Genomic DNA, 24,161 nt, shown 5'->3' on the forward strand with positions numbered 1-24,161 from the left:
AGGACCTGTGAACAGGCTGTGAGGCCTCCTTCATGCTTGTTCTTATACAAAGCAAAATAGGTCAGACCCTGCCCTGGTCAAAGGCCTGGCAGAACAGCTCCATCTTGCAGGCCCTGCGGAAAGATGTCAAATCCCACAGGGCCCTAGTCTCTTGTGGGAGAGCGTTCCACCAGGCCGGGGCCACGGCCGAAAAGGCCCTGTCTCTGGTCGAGGCCAGTATAATTTCCCTTCAGAGTGTTGTTGTTTGCAGACCGTAAGGTCCTCCATGGGGCATACCAGAGGAGGCGGTCCCATAGGTACAAGGGCCCTAGGCCGTATAGGGCTTTGAAGGTTAAAACCAGCACCTTAAACCTGACCCTGTACTCCACCGGGAACCAGTGCAGCTGGTATAGCACTGGCTGAATGTGATCCCATGGCAAGGACCCCGTAAGGAGTCTTGCTGCGGCATTCTGCACCCGCTGGAGATTCTGGGTCAGTTTGAAGGGCAGCCCCACGTAGAGTGAGTTACAATAGTCAAGCTGGGAGGTGACCGTCACGTGGATCACAGTGGCGAGGTCAGGGCAAGAGAGGTAAGGAACCAGCTGCTTAGCTCAGCGGAGATGGAAAAATGCCATGTTTGTTGTAGCTGTAACCTGCGCCTCCATGGAAAGGGAGGCTTCGAAGATTACACCCAAGCTCTTGACGGAAGGCGCTGGCACTAATTGCGCCCCCGCAAGGAAATTTATGAAGGGAAATTTAAAAGAAATGGGAGTGGGACGGGGTTTTGAGAATGGGATTGATGCAATATATTCAGAACAAAAAGCTAAATTGATAGTTAACAATGTGGTTACAGAAGAGTTTAAAATTGAAAAAGGAACACGACAAGGCTGCCCCATTTCCCCTCTGCTATTTATTTCGGTTCTGGAGGTGCTCTTGAACATGATCAGAGGGGACCGGTTGGTGGAAGGAATCCAGGTCGGAGCGAAACAATACAAACTTAAAGCTTTTGCAGATGACCTAGTTTTGACCCTGCAGGAGCCAGAATCTAGTACGAAAAGAGTGTTACAATTGATTCAAGACTTTGGTCGGGTGGCGGGATTCAAATTAAACAAACAGAAAACTAAGGTGCTGGGAAAAAATTTGACAGATACAGAGTCAGAACGGTTTCAGAGAGAGACAGAACTAACAGTGGTTAAAAAAGCAAAGTACCTAGGGGTAAACATAACAGCAAAAAATCTGAGTCTTTTTAAGGATAACTATGAAAAATGTTGGTCTGAAATTAAAAGAGACTTAGACAGTTGGACAAAACTGAAACTTTCTTTGTTAGGCAGAATTGCTGCTAATAAGATGAATGTATTGCCAAAAATGTTGTTTTTGTTTCAAACACTACAGATTGTGGACAAGACGGAGTGCTTCCGGAAGTGGCAGAGAGACATCTCTAAGTTTGTCTGGCAGGGCAAAAAGCCCAGAATTAAGTTTAAGATATTAACTGATGCGAAAGAAAGAGGGGGCTTTGCCCTGCCAGACCTAAAGTTGTACTATGAGGCCGCAGCTTTCTGCTGGCTAAAAGACTGGCTACTTCTCGAGGACACTGACGTTCTGGATCTGGAAGGTTTTAACAAGGCTTTTGGTTGGCATGCATACTTATGGTATGACAAGGTTAAGATCAATAAGGCCTTTAAGAATCATATTGTCAGAAAAGCAGTGTTTAATGTCTGGACAAAATATAAAGACTTATTGGAAAATAAAACTCCAAGGTGGCTTTCACCGCTGGAAGCTAAGGCCCGAAAAAGACCCAATATGGAGGCCAAATGGCCAAAATATTGGGAAATACTAGAAAAAGATGGAGACAATTGGAAATTGCAGAGTTTGGAGAAAATGAAGGATAAAGTGCGAGACTGGCTACACTACGCTCAGATTAAATAAGTTTTTAAAAATGACAAAAAGCTAGGGTTCCAGGTGGAGAAATCAAAGTTGGAAACAGAACTGTTAGAGCCTAAGACTAAGGTACTTTCAAGAATGTATAACTTGCTGTTAAAATGGAATACACAAGATGAAATGGTTAAATCAGCTATGATAAAGTGGGCACAGGACATTGGGCACAACATTATGTTTGAGGACTGGGAAAGGTTGTGGACCATTGGGTTGAACTTCACTGCATGTAATGCTTTGAAGGAAAATGTAATGAAAATGATATATAGATGGTACATGACCCCAGTTAAACTTGCCAAAATATACCATTTGTCTGATAATAAATGTTGGAAATGTAAAGAAAATGAAGGAACATTCTTTCACCTCTGGTGGACTTGCCCTAGAGTGAAGACTTTCTGGGAAATGATATATAATGAGCTGAAAAAGGTATTTAAGTATACCTTCACTAAGAAACCAGAGGCCTTCCTTTTGGGTATTGTCGGCCAGAAGGTGTTAAGGAAGGACCGAACATTTTTTATGTATGCAACAACAGCAGCAAGGATACTTATCGCTAAGCACTGGAAAACCCAAGATCTACCCACACTGGAAGAGTGGCAGATGCAGCTGATAGACTATATGGAACTAGCCGAGATGACCGGCAGAATCCGAGACCTGGGAGAAGAGAAGGTTGAAGAAGACTGGAAGAAATTTAAGATTTATTTAAAAAAGCATTGTAATTTGGTTGAATGTTAAGAAGGATGCTAGATCATAAATAATTGAGCACCACTAAACTAGATGGAATTAGGATGACAAGTGAGATTGAGGAAAAAACATAAACCTTTGGGAGGATTATTAGATTATATTTTAAATGAATGGGATATAAGAATCTAAACAAGATGATAAATTGCGGGTAAGAATTGACAATGATGCAAGTGGGAGCGGGAGACGTGAGGGAGTCCAATGAAGCTAAGAAAATATGTTATAATATATGTTTCATTGTTTTTATTTCTGCATTTATGTTTAAATATATATATATATATATATATATATATATATATATATATATATAAATAATTGCGCCCCCACAAGGGATGGGAGCTGGCCCCCCAACTCCATATCGTCCCAACCCAGCCCAAGGACCTCTGTCTTCCAAGGATTTAGCTTCAACCCTTCTGCCCAGACACTGAGGTCCAGCTCCGAGGGCCTTCTGGCGGTTCCCTCGCTGCGAGAAGCCAAGTTACAGGGAACCAGGCAGAGGGCCTTCTCGGTAGTGGCGCCCGCCCTGTGGAATGCCCTCCCACCAGATGTCAAAGAGAAAAATAACTACCAAACTTTTGGAAGACATCTAAAGGCAGCCCTGTTTAGGGAAGCTTTTAATGTTTAACAGGTTACTGTATTTTAGTGTTTTGTTGGAAGCCGCCCAGAGTGGCTGGGGGAACCCAGCCAGATGGGCAGGGTATAAATAATAAATTATTATTATTATTATTATTATTATTATTATTATTATTATTATTTATTTTCAACCGGCTCCCACGTAACCATCCAGCCACAGCTTCCAAACATCTGATCAGTGTATCTGGGGCCGAGTCAGGGTGGCCGTCCATCAACAGATAAAGTCACACGAAACGTTCCCGTTCTTCTCATATTCACGAAAAAAAGCATGTTGAGTAGCTGCGAAGGCCCAGGCTGCTGAGGCTCTTCGGCTTGTGCTGAGGCTCTTCAAAAGGACATGGCAGGGAAGGGGGTGTGGGAAGGAAAGGTTTGCAATTTCTGGCCGGCTGTCAGACTGAACTTTCCCGTTCCCCTTAATGACTTTGATGTTATGAGGCTGGACATCCTCACGTCTGTGTGAATCATTTTCAATGCTATTACATATTCATAATGGCCTAAATATAGTCGGAGGAATGCTGCTGGCGGGCAGAATCCTCTGGATGGTCATAGCGGCTGACTTCTCCACCGAGATGAAATGGCACAGCTCACCCCCCCTCATGCTTCCCGCAGGCTGAATGAAACCATACCCTTCTCCCCCAGAAAAAAGCATGAAACTCAGCCGTTGTAGTAGTTGTTAGGTTTTTAGCCCTTTCTCCCGGTGGCTATATTCAAATGACATTCCATGAAGCCCAGGCAGTTTTGCTCTGACTTGTAGGATTTTACTGTATCTGCAGCTCCAGGCCCCGCCAGCCTTTGTCAACCTGCCCCTTTCTCTCCAATGCCCTTGTGGCTGCTCTGCAGTGCCAAAGCCCTGAAGTCATGTTTTTCATTAAATGAGAAGGTTAATGATTTCAATTATGTAAAGGGAAGCAACTAAATGATTATAAATAAACCCCTTTTCTCTCAGCTCACGAGGGGTTGGGGGGAAGAAGGGAGGGAAGCCGAGGAGAACTAAAATAATAATAATAATAATCCTTAATATTTTTTGAATCTGGAATAGCTGGTTGGGGATCATAATGGGAGCATGGCCAGTACTGGAGCGAGCTTTCTGGTAGATGGCAAACCTGCCTCTCTACACATGCAAATAATTATAATGAACGCATCATCTTGCAAGAAAGATTCGGCCAAGGCATAGCTGGGAGCGTGTATGAAATCTGAGAACGGTGAGCTAGTGAGGGCATTTAACTTCCGTCTGCAGTTATAGTCTCCATTGTCCAGTCAAACTCGTGCCGCACACTGTGAACATCCCAGTAGCTTCTGCCTGCTTCTTCGCCAGAAGATTCCAAGAAGGATGTTTAATGGAGCCGGGCCTGTCATGCTGTCCCTGCCAGCACCATATGCTCTGCTGAGAACTCGTCCCCTGATGCAGGGCTGGAGGGGCTGGCGCAAGGAGAGATTAAGAAGACTAGCAGAGCTAAATGTCATCCAGGGATGCTCAGTAGGAACAATGCGTCACAAAGCTTACAGCTGGCCACAACTCAAAGGGCAGAGGGACCACGCCACTCGCTCCATCGGTCAAAGGTTGCCCATCTCCCCGCCCACCTCTTTGACAAGCCTTTTTTTTCCAAAGGTTCGTCCTGCAGGAGTTAAACTCAGCTCCACCCCTAGAAGATATCGTCAGTGAAGGTCATTTGCGTTCTTTTTCTTTTTTAAATTTATGATTTTCAATTTTATACGTTTCAATCATTTTGCAGTCATTTTTACATTTCAAAACTGGACTTCCTTCCCCCTCTTTCTGCAGTTCCTTAAATTTTTATATTTTCTGCGTATAGTGATACCTTGGGTTAAGTACTTAATTTGTTCTGGAGATCCGTTCTTAACCTCAAACTGTTCTTAACCTGAAGCCCCACTTTAGCAAATGGGGCTTCCTGCTGCCGCCGCGCCGCCAGAGCACGATTTCTGTTCTTATCCTGAAGCAAAGTTCTTAACCCGAGGTACTATTTCTGGGTTAGCGGAGTGTGTAACCTGAAGCATATGTAACTTGAAGCGTATGTAACCCGAGGTACCAATGTATTCCAAATTAACTTAATTTGCTCATTTAAACATCTACTTTAAATATATACAGTGGACCCTCTAGTTACGTACCGCTCTGGATATGTAACTTTCGGGTTACAAACGTGTCAAACCTGGAAGTGTATATTTCCTGTTTCCGCCGCGCGTGCATGCACAGAAGCGGCGCCTCTGCCTATGGACTTTTCGGGTTGTGGATGCATCCCTGCAATGGATTTAATTCATATCCGGAGGGTCCACTGTACTCTTATAAAACTGCAGGTTGTTACAACAATCCTGCCAATGTTCTTCTCTGTTTACAGTTTGTTTGTAAATATTCCATAAACCTTTTCCATTCTTTTATAAAAAGTTTGTTATCTTGATTTCTTATTTTTCTGGTAAGTTTCTCCATTTCTGCATATTCCATAAGTTTTTGTATCCATTCTTCTTTTGCTGGGACGTTTTCTTCTTTCCATTTTTGGGCATGCAGCATTCTTCCCACTAGGTCATTTGAATTTTGCGTTTGCACTGCCTGTCGCATCTCTATAGTTTTTCAGCAGATTTGGGGTTCTGCAGGAATCTAGGCCCCCTGAAGCCTCTCCAGTATGCCCTCATACCATCTTCCCCACACCGGGATTCCCAAAGCCCTGTCTTGTCAGTTGCACCAGCTTTCCCCCCCTGGGAGATTTTAAACATAATATCAAAACATTAAAAGTAGACCCATAGTTGCATGCAAATTCCTCAAACTGTGTGTGTGTGTGAGAGAGAGAGACAGAGAGAGAGATGGACGTTTTAGTCTTACATACCCTCGGACATTTCTCCAATGAAAACAGGGACGTCCTGTTCCATAATAATAATAATGTTAATAATGTTGTTGTTGATGATGATAGTAGTAGTAGTAGTAGTAGTACAGTGGTACCTCGGGTTACATACACTTCAGGTTACATACTGTCAGGGACTCAGCGGGAGCGCAGGGAGGAGAGGAGATGGAAAGCGAGGGGGAGCAATCCGAGGGCAGCGTAGGAGAATATGACAGCAGCTCGATAGATTCCATGAGCCTCTCCAGCGAATCGGAAGATTCACAGAAGGGGGCGCCGATGGGCAGGGCAAGGGGCGACCCAAGGGGGACACCCCAGAAGCAAGGGGCCAGCGGGGACTCCCAGAGCAGCAGTTGCAAATCAGGACCAGCTTCCCCACCAGAGCGTAGTGGGGGGGAGGAGTTCCAGGTGTCAGAGCCCACACATGCACCACCAGCGAGAGAAGATGAGTCAGGGTGGACCACGCCTCCATCAGAGAGCGAGTTAACGGTTAAGAGGAAAGTTGCAGGCTGGGCGCGCGCGCCAAGTTCAAAGGTACAGGCGAGCGGCACAGAAGGTAGCCCGGATAGGGAACCAGGTCCTAAAGCCCGCCGGAAGGAGGGGCAAGAATCGTCAGGGTCAGCGTCAGAGGAGTCCAGGAAGGATGAGACCCTAGCGGGCAGGAGGACCCAGAGGAGAAAGGAATTTAGGAAGAGGTGGAGCAAAGCGAGAGTCTTAAACTGGTGTGGAGGGGGAGGAGACTCAGACAGGACTTCGCCGGTCTAAGGTCGGGACGTAGAGCTGCACGCTGCGGCTTTAAAATGGAGACTGAATCTCAATAAAGACTTTTGTACATAACTACAGCCTAGCGTTGGTCCTCTGTGAGCTGGGACCTGGAGGCAGCTCTGACAGTAAGTCCTGTCTCAGATTTCAAAGAACCTCGCAACGTGAGAGGACGCAGCGAGGGGAGAAGATTGGTGCTTCGCGAGCTCACAAAAGCAGCACAAGATGACTACAGAAGAACGACTGGCAGCTTTGCAAGAAGCAGTGGTACAACTTAACGCAGAAATACGAGCGGCAAGGAGGAGAGAAGAGGAATCAGATGCTGTCTGCAAGGATCTGCAAAACAGGTTGGAAATGTTGACTAAACAGGGGCCACCGGCAGCCAAATCCGAAGGGATCGGGCTCGGGAAGAGAGGGGGGAGCCTGGTGTCGCATTTCGATGGGAGTCTGCAGCAATATCCTAACTTCAGAGCAGACGTAGTTTTTGCGCTAAAGTTGCTGGAGAAGGACTTTAGAGATGAGCAGGAGAAAGTAGGCTTCATACTAACGCATCTCCATGGAGAAGCTAAAGCGTGGTTGCGCAATCTGTGGAGAGATAATGATCCAGCCCTCCAAAACGCAAAAGCCTTCATTAAGGCGATGGACGCTTGTTTTTTATCAGAGATAGATGTGGATGTCGCTAGAAGAGAGATTCACGGTCTGAAACAAGGCAGAGCCACTGTAAGGCAATATCATTCCCGCTTTTTTGCATTGGTCAACGCGCTGGGATGGGAAAAGGACTCAGCGTCCGTCAGGGACCTGTTCTGGGAGGGGCTCAACGGGGCTGTGAAAGACGAAATCGCAAGGGGGGAGAGGCCAAGGAGCACTCAAGAAGTGGTCCAGAAGGCGCTGACGATTGGGGTGCGGCTGGAAGAACGTCCCTGGAGCAAAGATGAAGGGCGTTGGGGACGCACGCCAGCAAGGGCACCTCCTTTCTTTCCCAGAGACTCAGCGCGCGCTCAATCCACGCCTCCACTGGGAGGGGGAGAGGAGCCGATGGAGATAGGTGGTGCCAAGGCTCAGTCAGCGACCAGAGCCCTCACACCAGGAGCAGCCAAGGTGAAGCCTCCTAGAGGGAACAGGAAGTGTTACATCTGCGAAAGTGCTCAGCATATGGCAAAAGAGTGCCCCCAGAGGCTCCACAAGCACAATGCAGCCTCAGCAAAAGTAACAGAAGCAGTTCAGCAGAGGGAACCGCAGCAGGGAAACGACGAAGTCTGGCTGGAAGCAGAGCCGCTGGGGCCCAGCCAGACGAATCAGTAAAGCAGTCCCCAGGAATCTTACAGCCCACAGACCCCCTCCCGCCCAAACCAGTGGTGCAGCTCACCGCAACACTCCAGCTTCCCAATGGGCTCACCATGGAAGTGCCTATTACCATTGACTCTGGTAGCAATGCAGACTTTATGGGGGTGGATTTCATCAAGCAACATAGCATAGCGCTCCTGCCTGCCACGATGCCCCTGAAAGTAGTGACAGTCGATGGAAGAGAATTGCTGGGGGGACAGGTGGTACAGCAAACGCCGCCAATGGTGATGCGCATTGGAAATCACCGCGAAGTCATCAGCTTCAACGTCACCCAACTGTCAGACACGCCCATAGTGTTGGGCATGAGCTGGTTGGACAGGCACAGCCCGGCATTGGCATGGTACCAGCGTAAATTGACCTTCTGCTCCTCCTACTGCTCAGAACATTGCATCATGACTAACCAGGAGGACGAGGGGCAAGAGGATGACCCACAGCTACAACTGGGCATGCTGCAAGCGGTACCCGACAAGTACAAGGCGTTTTTGGAGGTCTTCTGCGAGAAGGAAGCGGACAAGCTGCCTCCCCACAGACCCTACGACTGCAAGATTGACCTCCTGCCGGGGGCAACGCTGCCGACCGGAAAACTGTACTCCATGTCTGAAGACGAACTGCAAGAGCTCAGGGAGTTCATAGATCACAATTTGAAGCGGGGATTCATCCGAGAATCCAAAGCAGTGGGGGGCAGTCCTGTGTTCTTTGTGAAGAAGAAGGACACGCCCCAGAAGAGGCTTGTAGTTGATTTCAGAATTTTAAATTCGAAAACCAAGCCCACGGCTTTCCCGATGCCCAAGATCGACGACTTGCTCGCGACGGTGAGGAAGGGACGCATCTTCACCAAACTGGATCTACGAGGGGCGTACAATCTTATACGCATGCGGGAGGGCGACGAGTGGAAGACGGCCATGTTCACGCCCTTGGGCACCTATGAGTATAGGGTTATGCCCTTCGGTTTACAAAATGGCTCCCACTGCTTCCAAGCATTCATGCATCACGTGTTAGCGGGGCTCCTCTACAAGAAGTGTGTCTGCTTCCTGGACGACATTCTGATCTTCTCGGAATCGCAGGAGGCTCACGAGGGAGATGTCAAGGAAGTCCTGCAAAGACTACGGGAGCACAGGCTTTACGCCAAGCTGGAGAAATGCCAGTTCGACATGACGGAGGTGGATTTCCTGGGCTACAAGCTGTCCGACAAGGGAATCGCCATGGACAGTGCCAAGGTACGATCAGTACTGGACTGGAAGAGCCCGCGCAATCGGAAGGAGGTCCAGAGGTTTGTCGGCTTTGCTAACTTTTATCGCAAGTTCATCAAGGGTTTCGCTATGCAGACGGCGGCCATCACGGACACCCTCAGCTCCAAGAAGAAGAAGTTCATCTGGACGGAGCAGGCGGAGCAGTCCTTTCAGAAACTCAAGCGTCTTTTTGCTTCCGAGGAACAACTGCTGCATGTGAACCCCAGCAAGCCCATGAGGGTGGAGACGGATGCCTCCGACAGAGCCGTGGGGGCAGTCCTGTTGCAGCGAGACCCGCAAGGGGATTGGAGGCCGTGTGCTTTCTACTCCAGGAAACTCAGCAAGTCGGAGCAGAACTACACCATCTGGGACAGAGAGTTGCTGGCCATTCATGCAGCATTCAAGGCGTGGCGGCACTTCCTCATCGGAGCCAAACACACGGTGCAAGTTCGCACGGACCATAAGAACCTGGAGTACTGGCGCACGGCGCGGTTCCTGAACCAGAGACACATCCGCTGGGCGGAGTTCTTTGCGGATTTCGACTTCAGGATAGAATATATCCCCGGAGACAACAACGTCATGGCTGATGCGCTATCCAGGAAGCCGCAGTATCTGGAGGAAGCAGCACCGGTAGCGGCCAAACACATTTTCGCACCCAAGGCGTGGGCATGCGCTTCTGCCACAGTAGACCTGGAAGCGATACGGCGCGAGCTGCTAACAGATTCCTTCGCGCGCTCCAAGATGGAGGAGGTGCGCAGCGGCACGGCAAAGGACGACGAGTTCCAGATACGCGACGGACTGCTCCTCCGCAAGGGGGCCATCTACGTACCGGGAGATGAACTCCGCGCGACAGTACTGCAACAGCTACACGACGCACCCAGCGCCGGACATTTCGGCAAGGAAAAGACAGTGGAATTAGTAGCCAGAGACTTTTGGTGGCCCAAGATGCGGGGAGAAGTCGCGGATTACGTCACGAGGTGCGACACCTGCCAAAGGGCCAAGCCAGTACACAGACCGCCGGCGGGACTGTTAGAACCGCTACAGACCCCGTCCGAACCGTGGGAGAGGGTAGCCTTGGACTTTGTCACTGACCTGCCCAGCTCGAGGGGCAAAACAGCAGTACTCGTGGTAGTCGACATGTTCACCAAGATGGCGCACTTCATTCCTTGCGCGAAGGTGGCCACAGCGGAACAGACAGCCAAGCTGTTCATAGACCACGTGTTCACGGTGCACGGCCTGCCACGGTCTATCCTGTCCGACAGGGGGCGCCAGTTCATCTCGAGTTTCTGGCGGAAGCTGATGGGAATCCTGAACGTCAAGGTCAACCTAGCGTCGGCAAGACACCCGCAGACCAACGGACAAGCGGAGAGGGTCAACGCCGTCATGCAGCAGTACCTGAGATGTTACGCCAACCAGCAGCCCTCGACCTGGGTGGACTATCTGCCCCTGGCCGAGTTTGCCTACAACAACACACAACACGTGTCCACGGGGGTGACACCGTTTTTTGCCAACCACGGGCGACATCCCAGGACCTTCCCGGGCTTAGAGAAAGAGGGGGAGGGGGAGCCACAGGGAGCAGAGGCATTGGCAGAGGAGTTACAGGAGGTCCATGAACAGCTCCGTAGACAGTTAGACCTAGCAAAACACGTATACAAGATGCAAGCAGACAAACACAGAAGAGTGGGGGAGGACATACGGGTAGGGGACTGGGTCTGGTTAGCGGCCCAGGCAGTGCCGGCCAGATCCTTAGCTAAGAAGAAGCTAGGACACAAGCAGTTGGGCCCTTACCTAGTCGAGGCACAGATCAACCCAGTGGCTTTCCGTTTGACACTACCGGAGGGTTCCAGAATGCACCCGGTCTTTCATAGATCGGTGCTAACGCCCTACAAGGCACCTCACAGGTTTCAGGAGCCAGGAACAGCTCCCAGTCCGCTTAGAGATGCACCCATGACAGGGGGGTCGCCGAGGGCGGGGCCACTCAACGAGGTGACGGAGATTTTGGACTCGAGATGGGGGGAAGAGGGCGTCGAATATCTCATCGCAAGGGAAGGTGCCCCGGCCAGCGCCAACAGCTGGGTGCCGTACTATGCGGTGGAGGAGCACTACCTCAAAGACGAGTTCCACGCACTCTTCCCGCACAGGCCCATGCCGGAGGATTATTTTGATGAATATCTTTTCACCCCCACACTCTCAGCCAGTACGTTTCAGGGGTTCTCCTCGGCTGAGGAGACGGTTCCAGAGACTACCTCGCCGGAGGGGTCGGTCTCAGACTTGGGTGCGGAGCGCTCTTATTGGTGGGACACTCAACCCGAGGAGGAGTGGCGCAGGAGACTGCTCAGAGGGCCCTGGCACGCAGACTACCCAGAGGAAATGGGGGAACAAGGGGGCATGGACGGGTTGGGGGAGGATCCTGGTTTCGAGCACGCCGGCAACGAGATGGAAGCAGAGGAGAGCGACGTCGATGTACCCGTCACGGACTGGCAGCATGCCAGGGGGGAAGACCGGTATCCGGCAGGCACCCCCATAGCATTGGAGCACCCGGAACCCACGCCAGAAGAGGGGGAGGGGGGAAGGGGGGGCTTCGAGGGGGGGATGGATGTCAGGGACTCAGCGGGAGCGCAGGGAGGAGAGGAGATGGAAAGCGAGGGGGAGCAATCCGAGGGCAGCGTAGGAGAATATGACAGCAGCTCGATAGATTCCATGAGCCTCTCCAGCGAATCGGAAGATTCACAGAAGGGGGCGCCGATGGGCAGGGCAAGGGGCGACCCAAGGGGGACACCCCAGAAGCAAGGGGCCAGCGGGGACTCCCAGAGCAGCAGTTGCAAATCAGGACCAGCTTCCCCACCAGAGCGTAGTGGGGGGGAGGAGTTCCAGGTGTCAGAGCCCACACATGCACCACCAGCGAGAGAAGATGAGTCAGGGTGGACCACGCCTCCATCAGAGAGCGAGTTAACGGTTAAGAGGAAAGTTGCAGGCTGGGCGCGCGCGCCAAGTTCAAAGGTACAGGCGAGCGGCACAGAAGGTAGCCCGGATAGGGAACCAGGTCCTAAAGCCCGCCGGAAGGAGGGGCAAGAATCGTCAGGGTCAGCGTCAGAGGAGTCCAGGAAGGATGAGACCCTAGCGGGCAGGAGGACCCAGAGGAGAAAGGAATTTAGGAAGAGGTGGAGCAAAGCGAGAGTCTTAAACTGGTGTGGAGGGGGAGGAGACTCAGACAGGACTTCGCCGGTCTAAGGTCGGGACGTAGAGCTGCACGCTGCGGCTTTAAAATGGAGACTGAATCTCAATAAAGACTTTTGTACATAACTACAGCCTAGCGTTGGTCCTCTGTGAGCTGGGACCTGGAGGCAGCTCTGACACATACGCTTCAGGTTACAGACTCCGCTAACCCAGAAATAGTACCTCGGGTTAAGAACTTTACCTCAGGATGAGAACAGAAATCGCACGGTGGCAGAGGGAGGCCCCATTAGCTAAAGTGGTGCTTCAGGTTAAGAACAGTTTCAGGTTAAGAACAGACCTCCAGAACGAATTAAGTACTTAACCCGAGGTACCACTGTAGTAGTAATATTATACCCTGCCCATCTGACTGGATTGCCCCAGCCACTCTGGGTGGCTTCCAACATGTATATGTAAAAACATTAAACATTTTTAAAAAACACCCTTCCCCATACAGTGTGGTGTAGTGATTAAGAGCAGTTGGCTTGTAATCTGGTGAACTGGGTTCGATTCCCCGCTCCTCCACATGCGGCTCCTGGGTGACCTTGGGCCAGTCACACTTCTCTGAAGTCTCTCAGCCCCACTCACCTCTCAGTGTTTGTTGTGGGGGAGGAAGGGAAAGGAGAATGCTAGCTGCTTTGAGATTCCTTAGGGTGGTGATGAAGCAGGATATCAAATCCAAACTCCTCCTCCTCCTCCTCCTCCTCCTCCTCCTCCTCCTCTTCTTCAGGGCTGCCTTCAGATGTTTTCTAAAGGTTGTATAATTACTTATCTACTTGGCTCCCAGGGAGGTGGAAGAGGAAGACAGTATAGATTTACAACAGTGGTTTGCAGGAGGTCACAGCTCAGAGGCAGATGAGGGGGAAAGTTGGGAAATCATGGGAAAGGAGGAGGAGGAGGAGGAGGAGGAGAAGGAGGAGGGGGAGGAGGAGGAGGAGGAGGAGGAGGAAGAAGAAGAAGAAGAAGAAGAAGAAGAAGAATGGCAGCTGGCTGACACATTATTAGAAACATCCCTTACCCTCCATCTCCCAGAACCCGGCGAGCCTTGAAAGTAGGAGAGCAAAGAGCTCAAAGACAGAGGTCACATAGCAGCACCCGTAGAAATGACAAATGAGGAAGTGGGAGAGACAGGGGGAGGGGGAGATTCACTCAGGAGGCTGGGTTCTATAGCCTCTGTGTGTGAAGACTGAAATAAAAAGGACAGTAAGAAACAGCCTGGTTCTATCTCTGAACTTATGGGAGGAAGGGTAGAGTTAATATATAAGAAATAAATAGCAAAGGCATGCCACCCTCTCGTGCTGGAGGTACGTCCCATGGCATGAATGTGGGGGTACAACAGTTACCCACAGGAGGGCTTGTGGGGCAGCATGGTTGTCAGGGACTCTCTCATACCATGGTGTCCCAGTTTGCCACTCCCAAAGGTCCACGTGAGGACTCTGACTTTGGAAATAGATTGGTAATCTGAGGACCCCCTTTTCCAGTACAGTGGTACCTCGGGTTAAGAACTTAATTCATTCTGGAGGTCCGTTCTTAACCTGAAACTGTTCGTAACCTGAGGTACCACTTTAGCTAATGGGGCCTCCTGCTGCTGCCACACCACCGCCACGCGATTTCTGTTCTCATCCTGAAGCAAAGTTCTTTACCTGAAGTGTCTGTAACCCGAGGTACAACTGTACCAACATGGGCCTCAGCTTAGCAGATTTATTCTTGAATGTTTGCATCTACGGAGAGAAGTGTCATTTGCTTTGACTATTCAGTTAGACTTGGAAGTCCCTTTTGCTTCCCTTGAGGAGGCTGTTGTGAAGAGATTACCGACGTTTGAATAGGACGTTTTCCGCACAGGAACGGACGTGGTTTAAGGACTGTCAAAGATACATTGCAGTTTCCAGGGTCTGACAAGATACAAACAAATGGGCTGGAAACCAGTTGTCTTGGACACTATTGGCTGGCACACACACACACACTTTCACTGCCTGCCAGCCTCTGATGCATTGCAGCTACTTTTTAATATAGATATTATTCTTTCCCATGGAAGATGTTACTGTGTGTAGGTGGGCACAGGAGGGAAGGCCACCAGAACTTTCTCTCAACATGGTATTTTTTTTAAAAAAAATGCTACTACTGTCAGCACATCCTCCTTTCAGATAATTTCACTGATTTCTAAATTAGTGGTCTTGGAGCCTCGTCTTGGTTAAAGCCCTCATTGGTAACCGTGGAAGGGAGATGGTTGTACTCACAGCTATCCCAGAGTAAGAGGCGGGAACTCTGTGCATATTAAAATGCGCTCGTTTTGATCCAGGAGGGGAGAGCCAGGCACTTACGGAGCCTTTCTTTTTTTTTTTTTAATACATATTTATTAAAGTTTTTGAATAAAAATGCATAAATAAACAACATTACTTATATTATAACATAGTTTCATCACTTCTTTGGACTCCCCCACGTCTCCCGCTCGCACTTACGTCGTTACAGAAAAAAAAAAATTTCCAAGCAAATTACCCACTTGTTTACCATCTTATCTCTGCTCATTTAAATAAAATCTAACAATTCTCCAATAAATTTATATTTTCCTTAATCTCACTTATCGTCAAAATCAGATCTAATTCAGTGGTAGGCCATTATTTATGATCTAGCATCCTTCTTAACATTCAACCAAATTACAATATTTTTGTAGATAAATCTTGAATTTCCTCCAGTCCTCCTCAATCCTCTCCTCTCCCAGGTCTCGGATTCTACCCGTCATCTCGGCCAGTTGCATATAGTCCATCAGCTGCATCTGCCACTCTTCCAGTGTACTTACGGAGCCTTTCAAGTATGTCACCAAGGCATAGATGTCACATCTGCCTCCACGATGCCATGGGCAGAGCCGGGGGTGGGGGTGGGGCGGAGACTGGGAGACAAGCGCTCCCTCCGACAAGTGGCTCCACATCTTGCTGAGCTGCTGTGATTTCTTGAATGAAAGACAGGTTTATAACAGATGCACAAACCTCAAATTAAAATCCCAAACAGCCTTACCTGAAAGTTAATTCTCATATGCTTGAGACACAAGGTTATTATCAAGTGTAGCTGAAATATACTCGGAGTCCTGTAGTGATTTCATGCTCTTTATTTCAGCTTATAGGAACAGTGATTGAATTGCCCCCCCCCCCCAAATCTCAGGCTTTTATATACATTATTTACACAATGAGTCCCATTTGATGGGCTGATTCTGCTTCCCTCCTGGAGCCTGATTGGTCTTTTCCTGCAGGCCAATCAGTTGTTGCATTCTACGATCCTACCAGCCTAATAGGCTGATTAACTTCCTCCTGGAGCCTGATTGGTCTTCTCTTGCAAGCCAATCAGTTGTTGCATTCTACCTGCCTATTGATCCTACCTGCCTATTGTTCTAGGATCCAAGCTTAGTACAGTGGACGCTCGGGTTGCGAACGTGATCCGTGCAGGATGCACGTTCGCAACCCACAGCGTTCACAACCCACGTCTGCGCATGTGCGGGTTGCGATTTGGCGCTTCTGCACATGTGCAAAGTGTGATTTACCGCTTCTGTGCATGCGCAACTGCCAGAACCTGGAAGTAACCCGTTCCGGTACTTCTGAGTTTTGGCAGTCCGTAACCTGAAGCGTCTGTAACCCGAGGTATGACTGTACATAACAGTAGCACTGTTTATGTTTCATGTGGGGTGCCAGTTGTAAGCAAAAATAGTGCCACTCTCGGCTACAGTTGGAATCAGGGGGCTCTCTTCTTCGCAAAGTCTCATGTTTTTGGTGTTTGGCACTGGAATTGGTGGGGGAAAGGTAGGTTCAAAATGGTGGATTTGACTCCTACAACAGCACCACGCTTCCTTTGCAGTAACGTTTTGCCAGGCACAAACACCAGGTGCGCCCTATCCCAAACAACCGTTTTTTCCCGTGTATAACACGCCTCTGTGTAAAAGACGCCCCCTATTTTGGGGGACTCTAAATTAGGAAAATGGGAGGAGATTTCCCAGAGTTGTTGAGCTTTTTGGGGAGAGGGTTGCCCATAGCTGTTGAGCATTTTTTAGGGGTAATTGATGAAAATCGCTCACTCACCGGATCACAAAATCCACCCACCATTTGTCCCCTCACCAGCAGAAGTCGCCAATTGCCCTCCCAACTGACCATAGCTGTCAACGTTTCCCCTTTTTTAAAGGGAAATTCCTTTATTCCAAATAGGATTCCTCGCAAGAAAAAGGAAAAGTTGACAGCTATGCAACTGACGCAGAATTAACTTTAAAGTAAGACTGTTTGGGACTGCAGCCTTATTTTAATTTGAGGTTTGTGCATCCGTTATAAAACTGTCTTTCCTTCAAGAAATCACAGCAGCTCAGCAAGATGGGGAGCAAATCTCCAGCTCGCTGCAGCAACCAATCCAGAGTCTTCAACATGTACTACCCGTGTATAAGACGCCCCCCATTTTTTCCTCATAATTTTTTAGTAAAAAAAACCCTTGTCTTATAAACAGAAAAGTATGTTAACCCTCCTGCCCAACCATGTTCTTGCTAGAAAGTATGAAAAAGATTTTGTCGACCAAACTGCGGGAGGCAGTGGAAGACAGGAGTGCCTGGCGTGCTCTGGTCCATGGGGTCACGAAGAGTCGGACACGACTAAACGACTAAACAACAAGAAGGGTTTGCTGCTCTGATTTCTTTGTTAATAGATCGCTTTCACAATGCACACATTCTCCTTTGATTAGGGTGTTTCAGACGGGGCAGGGCGTAATTCACAATTGGATCATTGCGATGCCACAAATGGGATGTTGGCAACAGGTTTTGTTTTTTCCTTATTGGATCCTCCCTGAAAATGGGCAGATTTGAAGTAAATGGGCAACAATTGGATGCCATTGACCTGCATGCATGAAGAGCACCCATCTCACAATAAACACCCATCTGGTGTAAGAGCTTCATCTGAAGACTGAAAGAAACTGAAGGAAGCAGAACACCTTTTCTTCCAGGAAGATGAACATTCCAGGGATACATAGCCCCTAACGGGTTGTTTGTTTTATGGGGGGGGCAGGACTTAAGTACAATTAAGTGGCAGTGGGTTTTTTTTTAGAAGAGTGGTGAACAAGGCAAAGGAATGTGCCACCCTAGGTCCTGATGGTACCCTCTCCCTCAAACAATTTTTGCAATACTCAGTTCAAAACATTCATTGTAGTGCAATCTAGAATACGCATTAACAGCACAATACTGTATACGTCTACTCAGAAGTTGACCCTATTTTATTTTAAAGTTGTTTTTTTAATTGGGTTTTATAAACACGGGTGGCTCTGTGGGTTAAACCACAGAGCCTAGGACTCGCTGATCAGAAGGTCAGCAGTTTGAATCCCCGTGACGGGATGAGCTCCCGTTGCTCGGTCCCTGCTCCTGCCAACCTAGCAGTTTGAAAGCACGTCAAAGTGCAAGTAGATAAATACGTACCGCTCCGGCGGGAAGGTAAACAGCATTTCTGTGCACTGCTCTGGTTCCCCAGAAGCAGCTTAGTCATGCTGGTCACATGACCTGGAAGCTGTACGCCGGCTCCTTTGGCCAATAAAGCGAGATGAGCGCCGCAACCCCAGAGTCGGTCACAACTGGACCTAATGGTCAGGGGTCCCTTTACCTTTACCTTTAGAATACTTGTCAACAGCACAATACTGTATACTCAGAAGTTGACCCTATTTTATTTTAATGTTGTTTTTTTAAATTGGGTTTTATAAAGCCATTTCCGACATGGGAGGAGAGGGTGTTGCGGGCTAAACCCTCCACCCACACACGCGGGGGAGGGATCTTGCCCCCGTGTGGTCAGGGAATCCCCGGGCATGCCTTCCTCCCCGTCCGCCAATCGGTGGGCCGGGGAGGCAGGGCCTAGCCCATTTAAGGCCAGGCACGACCGGGGACTGCCCTCTTTTCCCTTTCCCAGCCGAGCGGTTTTCCCATCCTACCCACCCTTTAGGTTTAGCTAGCCATGACCTTGCTATGGACTTCAGTTGGTCGCCGCAAGGGACCTGGTAGGAATTTTTCCAAGTTGGCACACTTCAAGCCTTTTGTTTTTTTCGCCTACCTCGTAGCAAACGTCACAACTTCCACGGTATTGACGGTTAGCCATTGGCAGGGGTAATTGCTATGCAAATGAAGGGGGGAAGGAAGCGCCATCACCTTCCCCCAAGGAAAAGGGTAGTCCGGTAGAGGACTCCGGGGGGCGTTGCCTTGTCCGAAACCTAGGGAGGTAAGGGCCCCCAGCACGCCCCCGAGCGGTGACACCCGTGGGATCCTAGTTGGCGTACTTCAACAGGACTCCCACGGCTTGTGGATAACCCTTCCCGGTCTCCATGCCGGGTAGACGATAGGAGCCAATGCCTAAGGCCAATACCTTTCAATTCTGTAATCAATAAAGTTGTGGCCTTTTTATGCCCATTAACCTTAAATAATGTGTCCAGTGTCTTCATTTCTCATGGGGGAGGGGACTTGCCACGCAAACAAGAATACAGTGGTACCTCGGGTTACAGACACTTCAGATGCAGCCTTATTTCTTACTAGAAAGTATGAAAAAGATTTTGTCCGGGTTGGCACAAGGCATAGTACTGCCTCTTCCCTCCTCCACAGACAGACCTCTGCTGCTGCCTCCTGCCCAGCTTTTCCTGCTGTGTTAGCAGCTGCAAACCAGCTCTCCAGGGCCTTCCAGGCACCTAGAGCAAGGAACTGGGAGTCAGGAGGCCTCCGATAGTATGAGTGCCATGGCTGCTTTGGAGTGATGTCAAAATATTCTTCAAAGTTCCACAGCTGACTATTTTAAACGGTATTTGCCGCAGCAGGCACTGCCCAAGCCATCTTGCCCACGGCGCCTTTCTCAAGACATGGGCAGTCTGTGGAGACGGGCAAAAGTATCACGGTTGCTTTGCAGCTGCCATCAACAGTATTCCTAGAGTCTTAGGCATCTGTTGCCAGGCACTCTGAGAGAAGCAAAGGGCAGCCCTGGATAACAGTCTATTTTTAAAAAATAAACAAATTATATTTTTTGCATTTTCTATTTTACATAAACAAATGAATTAAATACATAAACATATAATCCCTTTTTACCTCCCTCCCTCCCCCCATTGTGAATCTTAATATAACGATTTCTCCCTCTGCGTCTCTTTCATAACTCCATTTTTTATAAATCCTTTGTCAATCCATAGTTCAAATTTTTACTGCAAGTTTTCCGTCAATCCGACCAATGTATGTAATTGTTTACAATAGCTTTTCAAATAAATGATAAACTTTCCCCATTCTTTCTTAAAACCCTCCTCTTCCTGGTTTCTAATTCTTCCTGTACGTTTTGCCATATCAGCATAGTTTATCGATTTTGTCTGCTACTCTTCTGTGGTCAGAGTTGTACCATCTTTCCATTTCTGGGCTAACAGAGTCCGCGCAGTCATAGGTCACATGCATAAATAGTTTCGTCTGGTTCTTCGGGATCTCTGGTCCCAGAATACTTTAAAGAAAAGTTTCTGGTTTCTTAGGAAAAGTTATTTTCAACCCCCCCCCCCCCAGTTCATTATATATCATTTCCCATGGGTAGGAGATGTCAAAAGAATCTTCACAGCACTGAACAAGGGGTGCTTGAGGGATGTGATCTCTGTGAATTCCAACACACCTGGTCCTGACCTGACCTGACCCACATCTCACAGACCAGAGGTGTGTGTGTGAATCAAAACATACCCATCCATTGAATTTTTCACTTCTTGGGAGGTTGTGGCGTAGTTCGTGATTCAAAATACACTGGAAGATATGTGTACCTCGAGAGAAGATGCAGTTAAATAATATGAAAGAAAAGGCAAGGAGGGCGCAATTGTGTGGAGGTGGAGGGACTGAATGTGGCTCAGCTGTCATACCCAAAGTCAGCCTTGCATTCCTTCATCCAGCTGTTGCTTTAATTTATTTTGTGATTAGTATTATTATTTATTAATCTTTTTATTTGCTTGGTTGTGCATAGAGCAACCCAAAGCAACTTGCAACCAGATTGACAATAAACCCTACATAGGTACAACCAAGAAGAAAGAATTGTGCATTTAAAAACGTCCCACCCACTCCTACAAGGCCACAGATAGTTAATTTACATTATTTTCCTTCCCATTCAAGACTATGGTAGGGAAATGAGAGAGAGAGATTTAGGCACATTGAGGACACGTCTCAATTCCTCCCCATCCTTTTTAGAGGGAGGAGTGTCAGGTCACTGTGGAAACTGCGTTCCTCCTGTACCATGTCGGCAAACCACCCTTGACGCACCCCTTTTGAGCTACTGATGTCAAAACACTGACACCTGTTGGATCCTGGCAAGGGAGGCTTCAGCGGTGGTGGGAAGGGGAATTCTGACACCAAATCTACCTCTCCAGTGCTGGAGCTCTTTCTCCCGGATCCCATAGGACTGCACCATTAGGAATTCATATTATGAGAGAAAATGAATTCAGAAACACATTTTAAGATTATGTGTTACATGCAGATTAAAAATGCAGATTAATGTGGAATTCGGATGAAAGGGATCCATGAGGGAATGCATATAAAAGTGACATGGATTAGAAATTATTATTATTATTATTATTATTATTATTATTATTCCCTGACCATCTGGCTGGGTTTCCCCAGCCACTCTGGGTGGCTCATAGCATATATCAGAACATACTAAAGCTTCAAACATCAAAAACTTCCCGATACAGGGCTGCCTTCAGATGTCTTCTAAAAGTCAGATAGTTGTTTATTTCCTTGACATCTGATGGGAGGGTGTTCCACAGGGCGGGTGCCACTACCGAAAAGGCCCTGTGCCTGGTTCCCTGTAACCTCACTTCTCGCAGGGAGGGAACTGCCAGAAGGCCCACGGAGCTGGACCTCGGTGTCCAGGCTGAACAATGGGGGTGGAGACGCTCCTTCAGGTATACTGGGCCCAGGCTATTGAGGGCTTTAAAGGTCAGCACCAACACTTTGAGTTGTGCTCGGAAATGTACTGGGAGCCAATGAAGATCCTTTAGGACCTGTTTTATATGGTCTTGGCGGCCACTTCCAGTCACCAGTCTAGCTGCCACATTCTGGATTAGTTGTAGTTTCTGGGTCCCCTTCAAAGGCAGCCCCACAAAGAGTGCATTGCAGTAGTCTAAGCGGGAGATAACCATAGCATGCATCACTCTGGTGAGACAGTCTGTGGGCAGATAGGGTCTCAACCGGCATACTACGTGGAGCTAACTCATCTCATCTCTGCTCATCTCTACACTGAGATACGTCCCCTAAATCTCTAAGTTGTCCTATCAAAGAAAACAACAAAGAATGTGCCCCATTGCTGAAGGCTCCTCAAAATGAATGCTCACAGGAAAAGAAAATAAATCTTAAGGTCAGGTAGTAATCTTCAACCTCTGTTGTTCCAAGTTTCGTAGCATCCAGAAAGACAAAATGAACTCCCTAGGTAAAGCCAGGATCTTCTTGCACAGTGGGAAAACAGGAAGAGAAGCATCTTTTATCATTCTCTTAGCTTGATAGTAGAGGACCCATACCTTGCCATGCAATCTTTACACGGTATGTGGTCTAAAGAAATTACACAAATGCGCACACATACAAAATAAGTGAACAAACAAAAGAGGGGGTACATGAATACTCTCTTGCACTGAAAAGCAATTTGCCTTTAATAGCAAGATGTCTTTAATAGCAAGATGATACACAGGTATCGGTTCAGATTTCGGGACATAGAATACCAAGAATAATATAATTGTGCATTTGGATGTAATTCTAGCTTCCTCTAGTGGCCCAAGAGTAGAATTGACACCGTTCTATTGCACTCTGTCCAAATCTTCAACACACCGGGCACATTCAGAATTAGGCCACAAGTGCTTCCTAGTGGAAGTGTTTGCATATGTCATCAGCTGGTCCTCCAGATGATTGTTTTTGTTCCCACTGACCCGGCCAGGTCAGCACAGGGGACAGAGGAACCATGGGTCTAACCCAGTGAAAGCAATGCTAAACCCCTGGGGCATTCCATGCTTTGGTGTCGCCATCACTGGGAAAGCTGGCAACTGGAAGTACCCATGGAATCTTTTCTGATCTGTGCCCAAACTGGACTCTCACTTGGTGCTGTTTGGAGACAGAACAGATCATGATCCTTCCAGTCTGCTGCGAGTGCCGCTTCAAGGCAGCGAGAAGCATTCACAAGAGAGTGACTTAGACAAATATGCCCTTCTGAGAGCCTCACTGATGGGTTTTGCATTTTCAGAGGGTTACGGTTTGCTGCCTGTCAGAGCTGCCCAAGGTCCCAGCTCACAGAGGACCAACGCCAGGTCGTGGTTATATACAAAAGTCTTTATTGAAGTTCAATAAAGACCGTTACACTGCTCCTGTCACTGCTTCCCCCTTCGGGGGGGCTAGCTGGATCTGACTTCCCCTCCGTTCCCTCACTCAGCGATAGGGGCGTGGTCAGCCCTGACTCATCTTCTCTCCCCACTGGAGGGGAAGCCTGCCCTGACACATGGGACTCTTCCCCCCCGCTACGCTCTGGTGGGGAAACTGGTCCCGATCTCCAGCTGCTGCTTTGGGAGTCACTGCTGGCCCCTAGCTTCTGGTGCGTCCCTCCCGGGACCCCCCTTGCCCTGGCCATCGGAGCCCCCTTCTGTGAATCTTCCGATTCGCTGGAGAGGCTCATGGAATCTCTCGGGCCACTGTCATCTTCCCCTACGCTGCCCTCAGATTCTTTCCCTTCACTCTCCATCTCCCCTCTTCCCTGTGCTTCTGCTCCTGAGCCCCTGACACTGCCAAAGAACTGATGCTTTTGAATTATGGTGCTGGAGGAGACTCTTGAGAGTCCCACAGACTGCAAGAAGATCAAACCTCTCCATTCTGAAGGAAATCAGCCCTGAGTGCTCACTGGAAGGACAGATCCTGAAGCTGAGGCTACAATACTTTGGCCACCTCATGAGAAGAGAAGACTCCCTGGAAAAGAGCCTGATGTTGGGAAAGATTGAGTAACTGAAGGAAGCAGAACACCTTTTCTTCCAGGAAGATGAACATTCCAGGGATACAAATGTGCATAGCCCCTAACAGGTTTTTTGTTTTATGGGGGGCAGGACTTAAGCAGTGACGTAGCGTGGGGGGTGCAGGGGGGCCCGGCCGCACCGGGCACAACATCTGGGGGTTAGGGTTAGGGGCGCAAATCCACGGGTTAGGGGGTGCAAATTACTTACCTTGCCCCGGGTGCTGACAACCCACGCTACGCCACTGGACTTAAGTACAATTAAGTGGCAGTGAGGTTTTTTTAGAAGAGTGGTGAACAAGGCAAAGGAATGAGCCACCCTAGGTCCTGATGATGGTATCCCTCTCTCTCAAACAATTTTTGTGATACTCAGTTCAAAACATACATTTTGGTGCAATCTAGAACACACGTTAACAGCACAATACTGTATACTCAGAAGTTCACCCTCTTTTATTTTAAAGTTGTTTTTTTTAATTGGGTTTTATAAACAAGAATAATGTGATACAAAC

This window comes from Podarcis cretensis (genome assembly GCF_951804945.1).
Source record: "Podarcis cretensis genome assembly, chromosome: 6".
Classification (NCBI taxonomy): domain Eukaryota; kingdom Metazoa; phylum Chordata; class Lepidosauria; order Squamata; family Lacertidae; genus Podarcis; species Podarcis cretensis.